Source organism: Oncorhynchus mykiss, chromosome 2, assembly GCF_013265735.2.
Source record: "Oncorhynchus mykiss isolate Arlee chromosome 2, USDA_OmykA_1.1, whole genome shotgun sequence".
NCBI lineage: Eukaryota > Metazoa > Chordata > Actinopteri > Salmoniformes > Salmonidae > Oncorhynchus > Oncorhynchus mykiss.
Genome location: NC_048566.1, coordinates 29,163,803 through 29,171,486, shown reverse-complemented (window position 1 = coordinate 29,171,486; position 7,684 = coordinate 29,163,803). Strand labels below are relative to the sequence as shown.

The following is a 7,684-nucleotide window of genomic DNA, read 5'->3' as shown; positions in this document are numbered from 1 at the left end:
GGCAGAATAAATTCAACCACACATTTTTTTCATCACAAAGCCGGAGAGCGAGCTCTGTTCGGTGAAGTCCGCAAAGCATATTGCATGTAACAACAGTTACGTGACCTAGAGTATGGTCAAGCAAGTTAATGTTTCTGACATTTTCAGACGACTAAACAATCATGGATTTAGAACCACAGAGTTAACGCAAAGAAAACAGGAGCTGCCTCCACTATTCCAGCACCATTTCAACATCAACATCATCTAATCACCCATGCTTAGTCTAATACAGTGACAACTAAAAGATACCAAAAACAATTTAGTCCAATCAATGTAAGCTAAATATGATGTGGCTGTCAATGGTTCTGATTTGTGTGTGTGTGTGTGTGTGTGTGTGTGTGTGTGTGTGTGTATAGTGCATGAATGAATCCTGATCTACAAAATTAGATATCAGTGCATATCTTCAGGACGGTATTAAGTTGTAACAACATCAGTAACATTGTGAAAAACACTGGCTTACATCCTGCCTTTGCACTAATGTTTAATTTCACGCCTTAGAGCAGCTCTTACAGCCGTAGCAAGGTTATATTTATCCTAGCATGATAGAACCACTGACAGCTAATTCACGCAACCGACACCGTTTAGTTACATTGTCAGTTTCTTATGGTATACTATCGTGATATGGCCTTTTCAATTTACACAATTATGGAAAGTTACCAGATAGCATAATAGACACTTGATTATTATTTGTTTGAGTGATAATGGTTGTCCAAGGCCTTCCAGTTGAGCATGTCGCCGGTGGTCAAGTTCATCTGGTTGATGCACCTCTGGATCTCACAGGGAGACAACACGTAGTCCCAAATGTGGACATTTGTCAGCAGACCAACACATGACTAATGCTGGTTGGAACGCCCGCTGAACGAATCCTGATCCTGAAACAGGAAACAACAACATGTTGTGTTCTGTAATGGAATGTCATGTACTGTCATGTTGTCTTGTCTCTGTCCTTTCCCTTCACCCTGTCTCCCTCTGCTGGTCGTTGTTATGTTACCTTTTCTCCCCCTCTTTTCCCCAGCTGTGCCTTGTCTCCTCCTAATTACCCATTCACCCCGTTCCCCACCTGTTCCCTTTTTCCCTCTGATTAGGTCCCTATATCTGTCTCTGTTTCTGCTCCTGTCCTTGTCGGATTCTTGTTTGTTTGTTTGTTTATGTGTCTCATGCCTGAACCAGACTATCATCGTGTGTGCTGCAACCTTGTCCTGTCCTGTCGGAATCTACCTGTCCATCTGAGCCCACGTATGTTCGTCATTAAAGTACTCTGTTTGTTAATTCGCTTTTGGGTCCTCATTCACGCACCATAACAGAAGAATCCGACCAAGAATGGACCCAGCGACTTCGGATCCTCTCCACTCAGCCGTCGAGATCCAGGGAGCGATGCTAGGCAGACACAAGCAGGAATTGTCTGCTGCTCGACATGCCGTTGAGACCCTGGCCACCCAAGTCTCCAACCTCACAGAACAGGTTCACCATCTCCGCCTCGATCCACCGGCCACTTCCAGGGCTTTCGAATCTCCGGAGCCCAGAATCAATAACCCGCCGTGTTACTCTGGGGAGCCCACTGAATGCCGCTCGTTCCTCACCCAGTGTGATATTGTGTTTTCTCTCCAGCCCAACACTTACTCCAGGAGCACTGCTCGTGTCGCCTACGTCATATCTCTCCTTATTGGACGGGCTCGTGAGTGGGGCACGGCAATCTGGGAGGCAAGGGCTGAGTGTATTAACCAGTATCAAGACTTTAAGGAGGAGATGATACGGGTTTTTGATCGATCTGTTTTTGGGGAGGAGGCTTCCAGGGCCCTGTCTTCCCTATGTCAAGGCAATCGATCCATAACAGACTACTCTATTGAGTTTCGCACTCTTGCTGTCTCCAGTGGCTGGAACGAGCCGGCCTTGCTCGCTCGTCTTCTGGAGGGTTTCCGCGCAGAGGTAAAGGATGAGATTCTCTCCCGGGAGGTTCCTTCCAGCGTGGATTCCTTGATTGAACTCGCTATTCGCATTGAGCGACGGGTTGATCTTCGTCACCGAGCTCGTGGAAAGGAGCTCGCGCTCTCCGTCGCCTCCCTCTCCGCATCACTACCATCTTCCTCTGCCGGCTCGGGTGCTGAGCCCATGCAGCTGGGAGGTATCCGCATCTCGACTAAGGAGAGGGAACGGAGAATCACCAACCGCCTCTGTCTCTATTGCGGTTCCGCTGGTCATTTTGCCACTTCATGTCCAGTAAAAGGCCAGAGCTCGTCAGTAAGCGGAGGGCTACTGGTGAGCGCTACTACTCCTGTCTCTCCTTCAAGATCCTGCACTACCTTGTCGGTCCATCTACGCTGGACCGGTTCGTCAGCTTCCTGCAGTGCCTTAATAGACTCTGGGGCGGAGGGCTGTTTTATGGACGAGACCTGGGCTCGGGAACATGACATTCCTCTCAGACAGTTAAAGGAGCCCACGGCCTTGTTCGCCCTGGATGGTAGTCCTCTCCCCAGGATTCAGCGTGAGACGCTACCTTTAACCCTCACTGTTTCTGGTAATCATAGTGAAACCATTTCTTTTTTAATTTTTCGTTCACCTTTTACACCTGTTGTTTTGGGCCATCCCTGGCTAGTTTGTCATAATCCTTCCATTAATTGGTCTAGTAATTCTATCCTCTCCTGGAACGTCTCTTGTCATGTGAAATGTTTAATGTCTGCTATCCCTCCTGTTTCCTCTGTCTCTTCTTCACAGGAGGAGCCTGGTGATTTGACAGGGGTGCCGGAGGAATATCACGATCTGCGCACGGTGTTCAGTCGGTCCAGGGCCACCTCTCTTCCTCCACACCGGTCGTATGATTGTAGTATTGATCTCCTTCCGGGAACCACCCCCCCCCGGGGTAGACTATACTCTCTGTCGGCTCCCGAACGTAAGGCTCTCGAAGATTATTTGTCTGTAGCTCTTGACGCCGGTACCATAGTCCCCTCCTCCTCTCCCGCCGGAGCGGGGTTTTTTTTTTGTCAAGAAGAAGGACGGGTCTCTGCGCCCCTGCATAGATTATCGAGGGCTGAATGACATAACAGTGAAGAATCGTTATCCGCTTCCTCTTATGTCTTCAGCCTTCGAGATCCTGCAGGGAGCCAGGTTTTTCACTAAGTTGGACCTTCGTAACGCTTACCATCTCGTGCGCATCAGGGAGGGGGACGAGTGGAAGACGGCGTTTAACACTCCGTTAGGGCACTTTGAATACCGGGTTCTTCCTTTCGGCCTCGCTAACGCTCCAGCTGTCTTTCAGGCATTAGTCAATGATGTCCTGAGAGACATGCTGAACATCTTTGTTTTCGTTTACCTTGACGATATCCTGATTTTTTCACCGTCACTCCAGATTCATGTTCAGCACGTTCGACGTGTCCTCCAGCGCCTTTTAGAGAATTGTCTTTTCGTGAAGGCTGAGAAGTGCACTTTTCATGCCTCCTCCGTCACATTTCTCGGTTCTGTTATTTCCGCTGAAGGCATTAAGATGGATCCCGCTAAGGTCCAAGCTGTCATTGATTGGCCCGTCCCTAAGTCACGTGTCGAGCTGCAGCGCTTTCTCGGCTTCGCGAACTTCTATCGTCGTTTCATCCGTAATTTCGGTCAGGTGGCAGCTCCTCTCACAGCCCTTACTTCTGTCAAGACGTGCTTTAAGTGGTCCGTTTCCGCCCAGGGAGCTTTTGATCTCCTCAAGAATCGTTTTACATCCGCTCCTATCCTTGTTACACCTGACGTCTCTAGACAGTTCGTTGTCGAGGTTGACGCGTCAGAGGTGGGAGTGGGAGCCATCCTTTCTCAGCGCTCCCTCTCTGACGACAAGGTCCACCCATGCGCGTATTTTTCTCATCGCCTGTCGCCGTCGGAACGTAACTATGATGTGGGTAACCGCGAACTGCTCGCCATCCGGTTAGCCCTAGGCGAATGGCGACAGTGGTTGGAGGGGGCGACCGTTCCTTTTGTCGTTTGGACTGACCATAGGAACCTTGAGTACATCCGTTCTGCCAAACGACTTAATGCGCGTCAGGCGCGTTGGGCGCTGTTTTTCGCTCGTTTCGAGTTCGTGATTTCTTATCGTCCGGGCTCTAAGAACACCAAGCCTGATGCTTTGTCTCGTCTCTTCAGTTCTTCAGTAGCCTCCACTGACCCCGAGGGGATTCTCCCTGAGGGGCGTGTTGTCGGGTTGACTGTCTGGGGAATTGAGAGGCAGGTAAAGCAAGCACTCACTCAAACTCCGTCGCCGCGCGCTTGTCCTAGGAACCTTCTTTTCGTTCCCGTTCCTACTCGTCTGGCCGTTCTTCAGTGGGCTCACTCTGCCAAGTTAGCCGGTCACCCTGGCGTTCGGGGTACGCTTGCTTCCATTCGCCAGCGTTTCTGGTGGCCCACCCGGGAGCATGACACGCGTCGTTTCGTGGCTGCTTGTTCGGTCTGCGCGCAGACTAAGTCCGGTAACTCTCCTCCTGCCGGCCGTCTCAGGCCGCTTCCTATTCCCTCTCGACCGTGGTCTCACATCGCCTTAGATTTTGTCACCGGACTGCCTTCGTCAGCGGGGAAGACTGTTATTCTTACGGTTGTCGATAGGTTCTCTAAGGCGGCTCATTTCATTCCCCTTGCTAAGCTTCCTTCTGCTAAAGAGACGGCACAAATCATCATCGAGAATGTTTTCAGAATTCATGGCCTTCCGTCAGACGTCGTTTCGGACAGAGGTCCGCAATTCACGTCTCAATTTTGGAGGGAGTTTTGCCGTTTGATTGGGGCTTCCGTCAGTCTCTCTTCCGGCTTTCACCCCCAGTCTAACGGTCAAGCAGAACGGGCCAATCAGACTATTGGTCGCATCTTACGCAGTCTTTCTTTTCGCAACCCTGCGTCTTGGTCAGAACAGCTCCCCTGGGCAGAATACGCCCACAACTCGCTTCCTTCGTCTGCGACCGGGCTATCTCCTTTTCAGAGTAGCCTCGGGTACCAGCCTCCGTTGTTCTCATCTCAGTTCGCCGAGTCCAGCGTCCCCTCCGCTCAGGCTTTTGTCCAACGTTGCGAGCGCACCTGGAAGAGGGTCAGGTCTGCACTTTGCCGTTATAGGGCGCAGACTGTGAGAGCTGCTAATAAGCGTAGAACGAAGAGCCCTAGATATTGTCGCGGTCAGAGAGTTTGGCTCTCCACTCAGAACCTTCCCCTTAAGACGGCTTCTCGCAAGTTGACCCCGCGGTTCATTGGTCCATTCCGTATCTCTCAAATCATTAACCCTGTCGCAGTGCGACTTCTTCTGCCGCGATATCTTCGTCGCGTCCACCCGGTCTTCCATGTCTCCTGTGTCAAGCCCGTTCTTCGCGCCCCCGCTCGTCTTCCCCCCCCCCCCCCCCATCCTTGTCGAGGGCGCACCCATCTACAGGGTCCGTAGGATTTTGGACATGCGTCCTCGGGGCCGTGGTCATCAGTACCTAGTAGATTGGGAGGGGTACGGTCCTGAGGAGAGGAGTTGGGTTCCCTCTCGGGACGTGCTGGACCGTGCGCTGATCGATGATTTCCTCCGTTGCCGCCAGGCTTCCTCCTCGAGTGCGCCAGGAGGCGCTCGGTGAGTGGGGGGGTACTGTCATGTACTGTCATGTTGTCTTGTCTCTGTCCTTTCCCTTCACCCTGTCTCCCTCTGCTGGTCGTTGTTATGTTACCTTTTCTCCCCCTCTTTTCCCCAGCTGTGCCTTGTCTCCTCCTAATTACCCATTCACCCCGTTCCCCACCTGTTCCCTTTTTCCCTCTGATTAGGTCCCTATATCTGTCTCTGTTTCTGCTCCTGTCCTTGTCGGATTCTTGTTTGTTTGTTTGTTTATGTGTCTCATGCCTGAACCAGACTATCATCGTGTGTGCTGCAACCTTGTCCTGTCCTGTCGGAATCTACCTGTCCATCTGAGCCCACGTATGTTCGTCATTAAAGTACTCTGTTTGTTAATTCGCTTTTGGGTCCTCATTCACGCACCATAACATGGAATGCTTTCTTGTTCTTTTCAATGTTGGACGCTTTATATACAAGCAGAAAAGACTATGTGCATCTTTCAGCTTACATTTCATTCGGAAAATAAACAGGTGCTAATTGTGCACTGTAGCAAAAGTTTAAATAGTAGTGAGCAAAACCAAAGCCGCTAAACATGTCAAAACAGAATAAGTTTTACTCTCTACTATTTACTGTCATATTTCATTGCAGTTATCACAGTGACTATCTTACTTTGAGTTACAGCACAGCATGTTGTAATCACTTCAAGTACTAGTAGGAATTTCTCCATCTGGAAAGAATTAAAAAACGTATTTTGTCTTAATTAATGAACTTTTTTAATGCATATGAAAAACATCTGCCCTTTATGCTACTGAGCAGAACGGTAGTATACAAGTTATCATAGCTGTGATGAAAAACGTTTGCCGTGTATGCTAAAAAGCAGACCATTTTAGTTAGATTCAAGGTGCTGTTATTAGCATTGCAACAGGTTTCAAATAAATTTGTGAAAACACATGATCTTACCTCGTGGGTTGTCAGAGTGCCTTGTTGGTGTGTGTGAGGGAGAGAGCTGAATACTTATCTTCTACTAGTTTCCTCATTCATTTATATCATCAGCGGTTACAGCGCCTTGCAAAAGTATTCATCCCCCTTGATGTTTTTCCTATTTTGTTGCATTACAACCTGTAATTTAAATGGATTTTAATTTGGATTTCATGTAATAGACATACACAAAATAGTCCAAATTGGTGAAGTGAAATTAAAAAAATAACTTGTTTCAATAAATTATAAAAAAATAAAAAACAGAAAAGTGGTTTGTGCATATGTATTCATCCCCTTTGCTATGAAGCACCTAAATAAGATCTGGTGCAACCAATTACCTTCAGAAGTCACATAATTAGTTAAATAAAGTCCACCTGTGTGCAATCTAAGTGTCACATGATCTGAGTATATATACACCTGTTCTGAAAAGCCCCAGAGTCTGCAACATCACTAAGCAAGGGGCACCACCAAGCAAGCAGCACCATGAAGACCAATGAGCTCTCCAAACAGGCCAGGGACAAAGTTGTGGAGAAGTACAGATCAGGGTTGGGTTATTAAAAAAAATATCCGAAACTTTGAACATCCCACAGAGCAAACCTGCCAAGAGAGGGCCGTCCACCAAAACTCACAGACCAGGCAAGGAGGGCATTAATCAGAGAGGCAACAAAGAGACCAAAGATAACCCTAAAGGAGCTGCAAAGCTCCACAGTGGAGATTGGACTATCTGTCCATGAGACCACTTTAAGCCGTACACTCCACAGAGCTGGGCTTTATGGAAGAGTGGCCAGGAAAAAAGTCATTGTTTCTTGTGACTAGCAATCCCGGATCCGGGAGCGTAATCATAGCCTCAAACGAATTAGCATAACGCAGCGGACATAAATACCCCTAGAAAATGTTCCTATTCATGAAAATCACAAATGAAATATATTGAGACACAGCTTAGCCTTTTGTTAATCACACTGTCATCTCAGATTTTCAAAATATGCGTTACAGCCAATGCTAGACAAGCATTTGTGTAAGTTTATCATGGCATAATGCTATGCTAGGCTCTGCTGGCAGCAGGCAACATTTTCACGAAAATAAGAAAAGCAATCAAAGTAAATAATTTACCTTTGAAGAACTTCGGATGTT

The 7,684-nt window shown here is 48.2% G+C and overlaps 1 long non-coding RNA gene across 1 annotated transcript; it reads right to left on the bottom strand.

The window, feature by feature from the left end:
* Window positions 1–367: 367 nt before the first annotated feature.
* LOC110486065 lies at window positions 368–6,689 on the bottom strand. The gene is made up of 3 exons (XR_002468027.2): window positions 6,536–6,689; window positions 6,245–6,302; window positions 368–911 (listed from the first exon to the last, which is right to left on the bottom strand). It is a non-coding gene; the product is annotated as an uncharacterized LOC110486065 (long non-coding RNA).
* Between the last annotated feature and the right edge of the window lie 995 nt (window positions 6,690–7,684).